The 16,743-nt window shown below is 34.7% G+C and overlaps 1 protein-coding gene and 1 long non-coding RNA gene across 2 annotated transcripts in view; both read right to left on the bottom strand.

Annotated features, from left to right (window-relative positions):
* LOC130048670 (peroxidasin-like) overlaps positions 1-16,743 on the bottom strand; it is a 416,263-nt gene that overhangs the window by 324,609 nt on the left and 74,911 nt on the right. The gene's annotated exons all lie outside the window — the stretch shown is intronic.
* On the bottom strand, positions 22-4,544 carry LOC130051328 (uncharacterized). Its single transcript, XR_008799795.1, has 3 exons — positions 4,284-4,544; positions 1,553-1,574; positions 22-87 (listed from the first exon to the last, which is right to left on the bottom strand). It is a non-coding gene; the product is annotated as an uncharacterized LOC130051328 (long non-coding RNA).

The following is a 16,743-nucleotide window of genomic DNA, read 5'->3' as shown; positions in this document are numbered from 1 at the left end:
CCAGATTAAAACAATACATAACCTTTAGTGGAGAGATCCTGGTATTGATTTCCAGTCTTTCTCTCTTTTAATTCTTCATACACAATTCTGAAGGAAATAAGTATACACTATGCCATTTGATCAGTAAAATTCAATATTTTGTATTTCATTAAAACAAAATACAAAAGGCTCATAAGCTACGATTTGACCTCGTTAAGTTACCACAACATAAATGATGTGATTTTATCCTAATATAATACGTCATTACTACTGTAGTTGGCTTAAACGACTTGTCATATTTGTCTTCTGCATTTTACTAGGTTTCAAAACGAAACACGACTATATACTATTTTTGCTTTTAATTAACAAAATATGGGCGATGGGTTGAAGATAGTCTACATGTAGATATAATTTAATTTGAATCATTTACATATATATTCCTTATGACATTCACTATTTTCTGTTTTTGATTTGACTTTGAAATATTTATTTTAAAGCAATCCCGAAGTAAATACGGCCCCCTACAATGCCAGAAATAAATAATTTAATTATGAAGTGTCGTTAGAATTAAATTTGTAAAGCAAAAATGATTTGATTATGTTGATGCCCGTCCTATTATGAGTATGCAAATATAAAAAAAAAAATAAATCACTGAGCACAATTGTAACAAAAGCGATATTGCATGTCAATAGTATATACCACTGCACATCGTTCTACTTTAAACTTTATAATGCTGATACATTTGTAATTGTTCCAACACAAGCGTAAGCGTATGTCACCTTACAACAGAGTTAACGTCCAATGCCATACACCAACCTTAACTTGTGTCACCATACATAAGCGTTAGTTATCGTCGTCATGCATCTACTTTAATTTCCGTCCCTATACGTCAGCGTTACTGTAACTATCGTCGTTATACACCACCGTTAACTTGTCACCACTATACACCACCGTTAACTTGTTACCACTATACACTACCGTTAACTTGTCACCACTATACACCACCGTTAACTTGTCACCACTATACACCACCGTTAACTTGTCACCACTATACACCACCGTTAACTTGTCACCACTATACACCACTGTTAACTGCTGTCGCTATACATCAGTTTGGTTGTGTTTGAGTTTCCTTGACGGCCCACAGTGAGCCAACGCTTTTTCGAAAATCAGTAAAACGGTATTTTGGGTGTCAAGTGTGACACCATTTTACGTTCCATCCCATGGACATGAAAGTCAATCAGATCCACTGCACCGAATCGAAATTACTTTAAATACTTTAGACTGTGAAAGTAATGACAACGCCTTCGTGTCATGGTAGTTATTTTTTTAGATTACTAATTAACACTTTTCGGTTTTGAGCAGTAGGAGGTTAAATATATAATTTTTCAAAACCTGCTTGATGAATAAATGGAAAGTGCTCCATATCAGTTCAAAACTAAAACAGGTTCCTTGGAACGGATTTGTATTCTTGCTTCAGCAACAAGTATATATTGACTGCACTCATGTTCAAAGTTAAGAATAAATTCTCAAACCATTAAATCACCACTTCCTTTCCAATAATTGTATTTACCTTTCTCCCTGCATATTTTGCTCTGAAAAATACAAATAAGAATTAAATGAAAAACAGCAAGTGCATACAAAATGATTTCCCCCTGAATTTTACCATATGCTAATCTGTCGACAATTGACTTTCAATCTACAAGTCATTTATTTGTCTGTCTCCGTTTGACTAAAATACTAGTGTATCATAGATACATATAGTTGCACAGTGGAATATACATATATTTGAAATAACCGTATGTGTATGGTATACAGAATATTACGTGCTAAAATTCATATCATAAGTCATATCAGCCCGAGGGCCGAAGGTTGATTTAGGGCCCGAGGGCTGATTTGACATATGATATGGATTTCGGCATGTAATACTGTAAATGTATTATATTTGGCGTGTACGATATTTGGCGGAAATCGTTTTTTCAACAAGTTAGCGTAGATTTGATTTAGCGCATTCCTGAATTACTTTAAACATCTAGATTTACGGATGGCATTTAGCGATGTACTTGATTTAGCGGAAGCTGCGTTCCGCAAAAGGCGCTAAATAGAATACACAGCCAAATGTAATACATTTACAGTATTCTATTCATCATATACTGCACCTTTTTATGTTTAATGAAATATTTCATGCGAACGGGATAGTATCTTTGATGGTTTTTTTTTTAATAATTTGATACGGAGTTCGAAAGCTGATTTTATAAAATAGTATTCATGTTATCACATGCAAGTTACGTTTTGCATTTTAAAGGCAGATCAGGGAATATTCGTTACATTATTTTTCTATTATAAGAACCGTGTTGCAATGATTTAGGTCTACTCTAGTAAAAATGATTAACCATGGTGCTAAAAACTTTGATATATCAATTATGATAAACTATGGTAAAAACTCTCATACATTGATTTACCACAATAAAAACATTGATTTACCATGGGCAAAAAACATTGATACGTTGATTGTTACGAGAGAACACGTTATTTCCGACTTGATATGCATTTTTGCATGTATCAAGCAGTGCAGAACCTGCATAATCATTACCAAGTATATGATAAAACAATATAAACAACGTTTATGAATTTCATTTATATATTACGGAAACGAAAATTTTCATCAGAAATATCTCAAATCTGGACTCCTTCCATATACATTTATAACATAAATCTCAAGTTCATTAGCACCGTTTTCTATAGCATATTGTCATTTCACAACATAAACCATACCATATATATGACATACAATATGGAAAAAAAATTCGACCGTCATACCATGGAATTCGCTGCTTGCTACACAACACCATAGCCCAGCATTGTCATTTTGAACAGTGCGAATAATTTCTACGCTGTGTGCTATTTTAAAGAGGTGTATTTTAATCTGACTGTACCCGATATTGATAGTTTACTGTATGATCAATACAGTATTGAATTGGATTTAGTTAATAAATTGTTTTTAATACTTCTGAAATAAAATCTAGCAAAAACAAATAATCCATACACATACCATTTTCTCTTTTAACGAAATGGAAATTTGGAACTCGTCTGGGGAAAATGTTATTCTTAAAGAATCAAAGCGTGTGATACTGTACCATAGCACTATATAATACCACGTAAGTATATCATGTCATAAAAATCCCATATCATGTCATAAGTTAAAACTGTTTAAATGGAGCATGGAACGACTGTATGAACTTGCACTTATACTTGATGGAAAGAAACTCACTACATAAAGGACTTACGGGCAACATTACTTACCAGCAAAGATGTATTTTACCATGTAAAAATTAGATCCTATAATGGTCCTAAGGATCATGATGATGGATAGCACTGAGGATATTTGTACATTCTTTATTCATTCATACATAAGCGTGACTCCACTAAACTAAGCTAGGCCGTAATCACATCGGAACAGGAGAAGGTGTCCAACGGACATAACCGAGGTTCAATTTATGAACCCTGAATCTAGAATATTAGATACGTCCACAACTGTGCTATATGACAAGTAGCTGACTTTTCTAAGTCATTAAAGCGTTTATTGTTGATGACTCGCAACCCAGAACCTGTATCCCATATCACACTGTTTATCTATCCACTCATGGGGTTTGGGTGTACGGCATTATACACTGTAACTATAGAGGGAAACGAACCAGACCGGAATGAAATTCAAAAACCTCTAGACTTGAGGTTAATTGATCTACCAACTGAACAGCTTGAAATTGGCATCAGCAGTCGAGCAATGTTATTCTCTACAATTTGTCCGTGGCCTTATTATTCTCAGACATGTTTACTTAAAAAATGCAAAGATTTAACAGCGACACATACGGACAAAGATATCATGGAGAATATTTTATCAGAAAACCTGATTTGAAAATCTTTCGACCAGGTGAGGTAATTTACACTTAGTAGACCATCTATAGTATTAAGTATTATAATCATCTATGCGTTCGTTGCATGGTAATCGTTGAAAAGGTTTCCATGGATAAACAGTTATCAAAATATACCTTGCCGGAATGATTTATCTGTATATTTGAAAATATAATTCTTACGTGAACAAAAATTATAGCAGAAAATATATAGCTTTAAAATTATCGTCTTATATTTACTATGTCCTACCTATGTGTAATTGCTATTCCCGATAACTGGATAGGTAACTTAAACATTATCTTATTCACAAGAATAGCATTGGATGTGGGACACCACAGGTAGTTCTGGATGTTGAAGTTATCAATATTCTTATACTTGATGCAATCACTTACCTGCCAAATTTATTTGAGATTCATCTTTAGATAGGTCAGTTGCTTTTATACTTTCGTCTCTATAAGTAAAGCAATATAAATGACTGCATTAACATGTTTCTATCGCTTTTAGTGGAAATTGGCTATCATCGGATCATGACAGTACATTACAATCAAAATTTCAAATACATGTAGTAAGTATGATCAGCTATTTCATTTCTAAGCGAAATCAACTGTCGTTTGTGCAGAAATGAATATGTATTACAAAGTGTACATATCGCTACAAATGTTGCCTTTAAGCGTAGATAAATATTTATAGAAATATTGTACTCCAACTGTTCAAACTCATTTAATTTCACAGCATTGGTAACAAAAATAATTCAACATAAATATCACACTGCAATCGCCGTTATATTTTATTTCAGCAGGTATATATTCTAAACACACTGACTATTTTTTATGTTTTACTTTACAGGTATATATTCCAAACACCCTGACTATTTATTTTTACTTTACAGGTATACATTCTAAACACACTGACTATTTTTTATTTCTCTGTTTGTTATTTTACGCCCCATTCATATTTTATTCACGGATTACACCAATTGCAGGTGAAGTGTCACACAGTTTGACCTATGCATGACGCTTAAAGGCTAAGCAGAAAGAGCTCTCTATATTGTCCAAAATCCTTCCGTGGGAATATCCAAATGATACGTGACTTTCGATTCGAATATCCGGTGCTTGACGGAGGAACAATCACAACCTATTGCTCGTCTTGCATTTGAAATAAAATATTCTATACCATGGGCCCCGCCGTCATAAAACATACTTAAGTCTGAGAATATTCTCAAGTCTGGGATTGTTCTCAACTCCCTCATTCTGAGAATCAGCGGCCGTCATAAAAAAGTGGAGCACAAAAATCTTTTCAAAGTCAGTTTTATTCTCAAATATTTGAGTCTATCTATACTTAAACCCTAAACATTTGCCCAAGAGTCACTGCTTGCAGCGTTACTATCTTTTATATGTGAAGTGAATTCCGTAAGCTACAACAGAATGTTACTTGATTACTAAATATCGTAAAATTAATTAAAAACGTACTTTCGGTTTCGATAAACTACCCTGAAATAGCAAAATTGAAAGTAGAGTGGCGGATTTCAGCCAGTTTCTTTTCTTAATGACAACTTGAGATAATACGAAGTGATGTTAATCCGTTGTTTATCGATGCATGAATTTGATCTTACAGAAGAAATGAGTTGTTGAATAAGCAGAATATGCCTGCTTATTTCTTCAATCAATGATTTTAGTCTTAAATCCACCTTATGGGAATTTCCAGAACGAAGCGAGGCAATGTCATACCCTTCGCACACTCTCGGGCCTTTCCGGCAAGCCAAAAAGATACGATATTGGATTACAATATGGTCAGCATAAAGTTATGTAGGCTTTCAGTGATAGTTATACGTATAATAGTTTTGACTAGACCCACAAAGATCCATTATATATATATATATATATATATATATATATATATATATATATAAGCACCAAGTTCCAACAACACCCGATACCTAAAATTAAGTGTCGGATCCATAACATGGATAATACAAGGGGAAATACAAAAAAAATATACAACCCACTATTTACAGTATAACAGTCTTTCTGTTAGTCACTCATATAGTGCATTAATATTTGGATTATTGTGTTTGACGGGAAGAAACGATGTGTATTCATAATTTGATTGTCGCAATGGACAAAAACTACCATTATAAACACATTTGCAATACTGAGTTTCAAATATCAAAATTATGAACGAGTGTTAATTCTGTCTTTGGTCAAGTATTCGGCATGACGCATTACGATTGCATTCGTAAAATCATTATATATTTTTCAATAAGAAGAGGGATCATTTATGTAACATATAAAAAAGCATTTAATTTAGAGCTCCGGGTGACATCCTAATAATCAAGTTTTATTTTCTGTATATGATAGCAATAGATGAAGTCCTGTGGGGATCCTCCGTGTTAGAATAGGTCCTCTGTATCCCTTCCTTGTCGTAAGAGGCGACTAAATGGGGAGGCTCTTCGGATGACACCGCAAAAAACGAGGTTCCGTGTCACAGCAGGTGTGGCACGATAAAGATTCTTCCTTGCTCAAAGGCCATAAGCGCTGAGCATAGGTCTACATTGTGTAGCTCTTCACCGGTTATGGTGACTTCTCCATATGAGTGAAATATTTTCGATAGGGACGTTAAACAGTATACAATCAATCAATCAATCAGTAGATGAAAGGTGAAGATAACGAACAGTGATCAATCTCACAACTCCTATAGAGTGTTGAGCAAACACAGACCCATGGATATACCAGAGGTGGGATCAGGTGTCTAGGAGGAGTAAGCATCCCCTGTTGACCGGTCACATCCGCCGTGAACATAATTAATACACCGAATTATTCAAATATTGTTCGTAAATTCATTTGAATTAAATATTTCGTTCATTCAATTAATGTGCGGAAGAATTCAAACACGCATCAAAAGTCCTTCCTCTATGCAATATAATTTAATTCTGAATTCCCGCATTTGAGCGTGATTTCACCTAGTAAAATTACAAATCCAGAGCAGGGGAAAAACAAACTCATGGAAACCTGCTATAATCATTTATCTAATTTTAGTATAATAGGATCACACAAGATGTTAATTTCTTGTACGTATGAAGACACGTGCATTTACCTATCAAGATGCTACTTTAAAAAGTACAACAGTTCATAATTATTGGTGACCATACCTATGGAACGCGAGTTGAAACTGCCCAATAAACTCGAAAACGTTTCGTTATCGAATTTGCATTAACTTTTCCACATATATATTATAGTTACAAAAAATCTGTGTGTAGGAACTATATTCCTATAAAATAATTCGCAAATTCCATGGTCATTAAAACAACATAATTTGACAAATCAGTTTTCCATTAGGTCAAATGCGGGCTGACGTTCTTTACACACTGGTTTTGACTATGGAATCATTCGTTTCCTTCACCAAGGTATAGGGCTCATCGTGGGTCTGACAGGTCGACAGGGAATGTTTACACCTCCTAGGTACCTCATTCCACCTTTGGTTTGGTGTGTTCAGGGATCTGTGTTTGCCCAACTCTTAATGTTGTGTTCCTTATAGGAATTATAAAATTTATCAATATTTGTTATTTTCAAATTTTCATACATTTAATGGAGATTTCTGTTCTAAATGGAGATTGAGAGGATTGTAACAGACGATATTCAGGAGTAAAACAAAGATATTGGTTTTTTAAAAATACATTTTGATATATATTTTTCAAAACCTCTGGTGTAATTCGTTTTACTTTTCAACGGGATACAACATTTGAAATTTTGGAGAAATTGAATCCATATTAGAAATAAATCTAAAACTGTTTTATCCACCCAACACATATACAATGATTGCAATAGGTGATATTAGTGAAACTTACATGCGCTCCATTTCTACAAAATAAAAAAACAAAAAGATCACATAGCGTACTAAACAAAAACGGGTACACAATATACCAATACTTCATGAATACCCAGTCATTGAGGCACATCATTCCTACAACATCGATTACACACTCACAACTTACTCGCAACATGCTGATGTCGGTAAATATCAGTACAGAGCTTATGTTATTTGTATGCTTAAAAAACTAACTTCAAACGGAATGATCGTATTCTTATGTAGGAATCATTCCCTTAGAACATTTTTACTGTGGATACCATATCAAAGGAAAATCGTCCACACCAAAGTGACTGTGATATTCAACCTATATATTATATAAAGAGTATCCGTGCTTGTACAGAGAGAGTCTAATGTCTGATTACTGAGTCTGCGTGTACTTACTCCACCTCAAACTGTGGCTGTAGATGTATGATCAGTGAAACCTTCGATTTTCATGAACTGACACAATTATGTATTGACACATGACAGTCACGGTACTATATCTCGATATCTTAGCGTCTGCACTCACAGGTAAAACTCATAACATTTGTTTACAAATGTTGACAAACAAAAAGATTATAGATCTCTCTTTTAGAAGTACGTACTTAGCTGTATGTTCAACGAACTTCGCCTGAATAACAGAGGCTATGCTTGCAAAGTATGCAACAATAAACTTATTTTGTCAGTTTTCCAAATCGACACTACTCTAATTATTCCGCTGCGAGCCACACCATTATCTCCGATTGTTGTTGTTTTTTCTATCCCCGCAAACATTGTCAGAACTTCCCAAATGGTTAATACATTAAAATCAGTACCATAAAGTCCAGGGTGTTCTATTAAGGCCATGACGTAGTCTGAATGGAGGCAATGGGCATGATTTGCGACGATGGCATTGAGCCATTCAGGCAGAATCCCGTACTGTAAATTATGTATTGGAACTACTTTGAATGGCGACGCCACAGGTTCTTACTTACATTGTAACTCGGTGTTATAATGCCACTTCTGTTTACAAATAATAATAAAGGTAACCAAACAAAATTGAAATGAAAATTTTATTATTGGATTTAAAAACAATGTAACAAAATTATTTTTGTTAGAATATACCATCAGTTATTGCGGGAAAGCTGATTTCAATAGGTTGGTATGTTCTACCATGCAATGACCTCCGGTGGGCATTTGATGGTGTGGACGTCAGAGTGAGAGTTTACTTGTAGTATTAACTTTGGGAAAGTTCATTCGGGATTTTTTCTAAACAAATCATATATTTGCTAACATTGAAATCTTTTTTGCCCAATGAGACTGCATGTCCTAAAGCATGCATTGGTAAACGAAGTTCATATATTACTAATTAAGGTCCATTGACTTTCAACGACAATGTGAAATAAATAGAGAACTATGTTAGGTATATTACACCTAGAAAATTTTCAACACATTCGAAAATAAACCTGTAGCGAGTTTCATTGGTGGTATTAAAAGGGGTTCAGTGCCAAGGCTGAGGTTCAACAGACACTATTATGTCTTTCGACACTCAAAATCATTAACTTTTAAACAGTATATCTGCAAACAATGATTATACTTCACACTTGAAAAATCCTATCGTTGGGATTCTAACGTATATCCTTGATGTTTGTGTCAAAGGGTCAAGGTTAAACTAAGACTTTTTAATTAGAAAATATTCCCCTACCCTGAAGCTCTACCTCAATGAAAAGAAAAGTTAAATCTATAAATTGATAATTGTTTTCCTTTACCTGCTTATTAACAAAATGATGAAATAATTTATGGTATGTTAAACACATCTCTGATTACACGCACAAGCATTCTGAAGAAGTATGCTACAGTCCCTCATTGACAAATTATTCATGGTCTTTGGTAAACAGGTCTTTCAACAGTTCGTTGAAATTCAATGGGCACGAATTGCGCTCCTCTGTTAGCTGAGCTGTTTAAGCCGTTCGTGGCATACTGATTTTGGCTGAGGATTACCTTATCAAGATATAGGACGCACGGCGGTTTGACCGGTCAACAAGGAATGCTTAGTCCTCCTTTACACCTGATTCCACCTCTGGTGTGTCCAGGGGTCCGTGTTTGCCCAACTATCTATTTTGTATTGCTTTTGGGATTTATGAGATTGATCACTATTCGTTGTCTTCACTTTTCATTAAGGTTATTTATAGAACTATTGACGCTACCGTTGGTGTTGTCTGTTAAGTAGCCTGATTACGTTGTTCACTTATAAGCAAACTTTCATATGAATAGCAACAACTAGCAAAGTGCATGGAATTTGCGCATACGCTTAACCACCATGGAATACAAGATTGACGAGTGCACTCAGGATCAATATTGAACAAGTTATATATAATAAGTTTTATGATCCACTTCCTTTTCTATAGGATGTATTGGTATGTTTATATACTCTATTTTCATATTTTATTTTAGAATATAGTATTCTTTTGATTAATTGCAATATTTATAACAGGCACATAAAATCAAACGGGTGGCAATGTTTATTTATCATTATTTACAATAGCCTATGCAACCTCGGATGAGTTATTTTAGCTCACGAAAACTGATACGTCTAATTCCATTTTCCATAGTTTTAAATTTTTTAAAGGAATTATCTTTAAAGTGGATAACTAAGACAGTACTAAACATCCGCCTATACATGCATGCATAAAACATGTATATGTGCTTCAAACAAAGAACGATGTTGTACTCATTTGATTGTAAATTAAATTGCATTCCTTTGTTTCTCATATAAGAATGTTCTTTGCATTAACGGGATACAATATCATTAAGTTGAAACAAGTAAATAGTATGATCCAGAGAAATCAAGGGATTCCTAACAAGAAAGTTTTACTGTTCATTACAAGTCACAAACCAGAATATAAAGACCATGCCTAGCATTCCCAGCATAAATACAACCCATCATGCATAGGTGTACTCCAATTATAAACTTTATGCAAATCTATGTTTTCTTAGAAGTGTTGTACATGTAGTCAATGATCAAGAGAATCCTAAATCAATACCTAATAGAACATCAAGATGCTAATGGTTTGGTTCCTTTTACCAAAATATATCTATGTTTAACCTTCAGTGATATATTTACAAATATACATGAGATGGAGGACATGTAACAAAAAAGTATATACATAGGCCAAATACATATATGATATATCTTTATATTAATAAAGTCACCCTATTATGTTGAAATATTTGTTGTTGAAATATATATTTCAATATGCTGTTAAATACATATGTAAATTCTTGGGAAAGATTGATACATTACTTATGATGCAGGTGCATTTATAACGCCTTCGGAGGAAGATCGCAAGGACTAAAACAGCGATGATTAACGCCACACTGCCGACAACACTGCCAACAACACTGCCGACAATCGTCTCCGTCTGACGGCTGACCTCCTCTTGCATTCCTACTAATTACAATGATATATGAAATCAACATAAAGTCTGACGTGTGTATCGCGTACACCGTCCTTTCTCTCAAACAAGCATTTGGGGAAATGGTAAACATATTTCCTACTTGAATAGTTTCCATAATAGATTAACTGGGTGAAGATAACGAACAGTGATCAATCTCATAAATCCTTTAAAAATACGAAATAGAGAACACGATAAAGGCGGATTCCTGGAAACATTGAATGCCTAGGAGGAGTAAACATCCGATGTTGACCGATCACATGGGCCACAAGGCTTTGTCTTGATCAAGTAAACGGAGTTATTAGGATTATTACAACAGTAACCATAAAATTTGTAAAATTGCTGGCCTTAAACAATCTTGGTTTAGAAATTAATCATGCTCAGAACATACTCCCGGGTATGGACTCAGTTTAGAGACATAATCACCATACTCAGGTGATGTAAAAGTTTAAGTCAGCTATCCCGTTTTGTTTGTCTATTCAAGGTATGGGGAAATCGTAAAAATGAAGTGTGACAATTCCAGGAGGCCAGATGAATATATGGTCATGTACTTATAATATACATGTATCTCCGGGTTTTTTTTTAAGTTTGGAAATTCGGTGCGGAACATCAGATATATCGCATTTAATATGCATGGTTATACAATTCCTGATCTATTGTCAGCATGAGACGTATTAATATTAAAATAATGTATGCCCTGTTTACATAAACCAAACAGTTACATGTAGTGAATTGTATGATACAATTTGTACATTGTACTATTGCTACCTTTTTGCTTTAAAAATGGTGATGTACTGGTTTTGAAATGTTGAAGTCCCTATGACAGCTGCTATAGGCCTACACCTTTTCAAACACTTAGATTATTCCGCTTAACTGATCAAGACAGAGGGTCCATGGCGGGAATGGCGGAGGATACTTGCTCCTCCTGGACACCTAGACCCACCTCTAATGTGTCCAGGAGTCCGTGTTTGCCCTGCTATTGGTTTTATACTATAAATAAATTTATGGGATTTCTGAATTTGGTCACTGTTCGTGTATTTTTACTTTTAAGATGGAAAAACTTGAATTTTAAATTGTATTTACATTTGTATATTATAGAGCAGAAAATATATCCATATCATACACAAAACATACACTACTATAGGATAAAAAAATCTATAATTCTCCTCTTAAATGGTGACATACAGTTAATTTCCTGAATCATCAAGCAGATGGGTTTTTTTAAAAGTACATATCTTATTCTAATTTTGGCTGCGAAATCGGAAATACAGTACGGTCGCGGATCAACGAAATTATCTACAGTGAAATATGTAATTCAAAGAGGAAATTTAAAGCATGCCGTCGTAATTATATTACTTTCTGAAAATATTCATATTCGTGAAATCAGTGCAAAGAAATGTTGACATAAACATGAATTGTCATTTTCTTAGCTCTCAATTTTTAGTGCCATATCGAAAGAGCCGAGGGGGACTTTTAAGTTTGCACTTCGTTCATCCGTCCATCTGTCTGTCATCCCGGCAAATACGGTCTCTGCAATATTTCATAATGCTTGCATATATATTTATTTGATATTTGGGCATTACTTTACCAGGACAAGTTCAGATTTTGTTATGGTTCGTATGTATGTTTTTTAAATCTTTCTATATCACCAGCTCCAGTTCACTTTTCTACGTGTGTGCGTGTTTTCACCGGGTGAAATATAATATCAGTGTTACAATTGTTTACCATTTTCTTGTTTGTTTTTTTACCTTTAAGTACCGGTACTCTAATGATGAAAAATCAAATGTGTTATAATCAATGTACGTGCACTGTACATTTAGTATTTTCTATAAACTGCCAAAATAAATATATATTTTAATTAATATTTGATACATTGCTTAAAGTAAGAATACCGCGGATAATTTCCTGTTATCAACCGTTGCCAAACAAAGAAAACAATTCAACCGAGTTGTATTAAATTCAACCTATTAGAAGGACGGTTACCGACAGTTAGTACCTAGTACAAAGTCAACCTATTTCCAATAGTAGATATTCATTTTTTTCATTGTCTGGTCGCGGTAGTCTGATCGTCAGGGTGTTTGCTTCGTAACCGTATGTCTGAGTATGATTCTCGACAAACGTAAGGTGTACTGTGTCACAGTAAGTATTGACACGATAAGGAAACATCATGTATACGGTCATTAGAAACATGCATAGGTCTAAATGCATATGTGAAACGTTTATCATTATACGTCCTAAATGATGAAATAACCATTTCCAAAAGTGTTTTCTAATTACCAGTACAATTTTTTGAAAGGAAGGACTAATCGATACTAAATGACGGAGACTAAGCTGTGTTGCATCTCTGATAGTGGATGGCTTTCAGAAATTCAGAAAATTTGAGATATACCAGGGTGAATGTTGAAGACAATATTTACCTTTAACAGTGCAGTGGACAGAATCTGATTTAGCCTCCCCAAACATGTTGTAGGCATTGACAGTAAACCATACTGCCCCCTGCAGCTCAATACTGGGAGTGTAGCTGTGGAGTCTGCCATATCCATTGTCAATGATGCTCTCTAGATATTTATAGGATGTTGTCATATCCCCATCCATAGAATAGGAAATCTTAAAGATCTGACCATCTCCGCCATTAAAGTTGGAAATCCATGATAACTTTACTGACGAAGTGTCACATACCAATGTTAGATTAGTGGGTTTAAATGGTGGCCCTGTAAGTAATATCATAGGTAGCATTGGTAACAACGTTATTGGGAAACATTGCACTTAAGGAAGTTACCTCCTAAGCTTTTTGGTCCCGTGGGGATCCGGGTTAGGTTAGGTCCTCAGTACCCCTTGCTTGTTGTACGAGACCGCAAAAACCGACGTCCCGTGTCACAGCAGGTGTGGCACGATAAAGATCCCTCCCTGCTCAAAGGCCATGAGCGCCGAAATTTTGCAGCCCTTCACCGGCAGCGGTGACGCCTCCATATGAGTGAAATATTCTCGAGAGGGACGTTAAACAATATTCAATCAATCAATCCTAAGCTTTTGACCACAACTGCGCAAGATGCTATAACTAAGTATTTACTGATCCAATACTGATCCCATTGGTGTAAACATATTATATTTCTATTAATGAATACGATCCAGTTAAAAATTTGGGCAGCAAATGGACTCTAATATTGAGAGGCACATAGGCTACAAAACTATCCGATTTGATATGGTCATACAGGGAACGGGTTGAGCTGAAAATTCTCGAATTTTATTTTTTATTTTGCATTTTAATGTTCAGAATGTTTAACTAAGATATTTCCAATGATCAGCAACATTTCAAATGTCAGTTGTCGAGATACAAGAGAGATACAAATTTCCCTATTCTTTGTTATGTAAACAAGGCTCGTTTTGTTTACATAAGCTAAAAGATACAAGTAAATTGATTGATTTATTTTATCTTGTTTAACATCCCTCTCAAAGTTTTTTCACGCATATGGAGACATCACCAAGACCGGTGAAGGGCTTCAAATTTAGGCATATGCTCGGCGCTTATGGCCATTGAGCAGTGAGGTTTCGTTAGCGTGTTACACCTACTGTAACAGACATCCGTTTTGTAAGGTTATCTCCGAGGACCCGTGACATTCACAGCTGATGCCGAGCGTTTGGCGATGGAACTGTCCTTACCTGTTTTAACGACTTAAGTCTGTCGCGGCCGGGATTCAAACATCAACCTTCCGCATGTGCAGGAAACACTCTACTTCTAGACCACAGGTAATTATATCGCTTCGGTCGAATTTACTTTTAATAAAGACTAAAGTTATAGAACTCTAAACATAGGGTAACCAAGATCACCGATGTAAATACAATAAACCAAATGGTATAAAAATTATCGCCAAAGTTCATCCGAAAAGTCCGTATACTAAGATATGCTGAACTAAAGTCCGAAAAACGCCTATTATTTTTTCGTTGACTTTTAGTTGGCCCTGTCACTTAACGACTACACAGAATGTTTGAGCAATGTAACCAACTATTACATAAACTGTGCAGCATAACATATCATTTCTAAGTTGAATTTCTTACCCGAATTGATAAAGTGAAGTCGGTAGCCCCAAGTAACTGAAAATTCTAAACACAAATAGTCATTTTCACTTATCAAAGCCATTTTCACCGGTGCAACTATATTACCCAAACAAGATTAAAAGACCAGTAACGATTTAGAGAATCAAATATTATTTTTCATCAATATTAATTTATTACAGGGCATACATTATGGTTATGAAAAGTCTTTATAAAGATAAAAATGTCTTATTACTTTATGTTTCTGCAAACCACAGATGCTTGACGATTTATATTATTGATGTTACTTTGGGTAGTTAGTGGCACTGGCAAAATGACTGTGATAAGTAAAGTGCAGACGCCAAGCGATAGAATTGCATGTGCTTTAAACCACCGTGGCGGTTAATCCAGTATACGTTCGTTTAAAGCAGATTTTCTTTTCAATTTATAAGTTAATTCTGAACATAATTAAAAAGTTTCTAGTGTGTAGCTTATATAATTTTGTTTTAAACATGTTATTTTCTATCAAGGAATCTATATTTAAAAAATAGCATGACACGAGCCTTGTTTACATCACAAAGAATTGTGAGTGCTGTGTCACTTGTAACGCAAAAACTTATATTCAAATCTAAATTGACCGTTAGAAATACTTAAGTTAAGCACTGTAAATAATAAATATGGAAAAATAAAATTTTCCGCTCAAACGTGTTCATGATCCTTTAAACCGTGTGGTTTTAAGTATTTTATATCGTTGTAGAATTAATGAAGACCAGTTTAGTTTCATAAATGGCAGACTCACTACTGAAATTCAAAAAATGACTAAGTGAATTGGTCTGTGCGAAACAGTACCCCACAGATCATGAAGCATACTACTATACCATATGAACTGTTTCCTATATGAAACCTTTCGTTCCCACATCAAACCGTTCGGCGTTCCGTTCTCATCCAAGCAGTCCAGGTGATCAGGTCTGCTTTTACAGCTCCTGAATCTCATCAATATGCTTACAATGTGGAAATCTGATAAAATGAGTGATACTTCTAATGTCTTCAAGTCAATTTTAAACTCATTCCTTGTACGTGATCCTGTAAATATTAATGTGCCATTTTTTGTCGAGTCAAGGAATATCGGGAAAGTGTAAAGATAACTTTCCACAGTGAGAAATACTCGGTGATTTTGCATGTACTTAAAACAAACACCAACTCTTCAAACTAGTCAGTAAATAAGACATGGATGTATCTTCAAATCTCAGGACGAATGCGTCACAGTTACAATCTATAAGTCGACTAGTACTCTGCATATTTAAGGAGATTCGTATTTCTCTTGGTAGCATGAATTTCTCAGCGATCTAAATAGTATGGATGACGATTTGGAGACAAAATATAAAACTGTGGTAAAATCTTCTTCCAAATGCAAATATATTCCTAAATTGAAAAAATCCAAAAATAGTATTTTACCAAAATGAATTGTCAACAGTGTATTGATAGCAAAGCAATTATCAACAAACTGATAGACACTGTCCAGCGTCTTTCCGAGGAAGTA

The sequence above is a fragment of the Ostrea edulis genome, chromosome 1, assembly GCF_947568905.1.
Source record: "Ostrea edulis chromosome 1, xbOstEdul1.1, whole genome shotgun sequence".
Lineage (NCBI taxonomy): Eukaryota > Metazoa > Mollusca > Bivalvia > Ostreida > Ostreidae > Ostrea > Ostrea edulis.
This window is presented reverse-complemented; position numbering and strand designations above follow the sequence as displayed.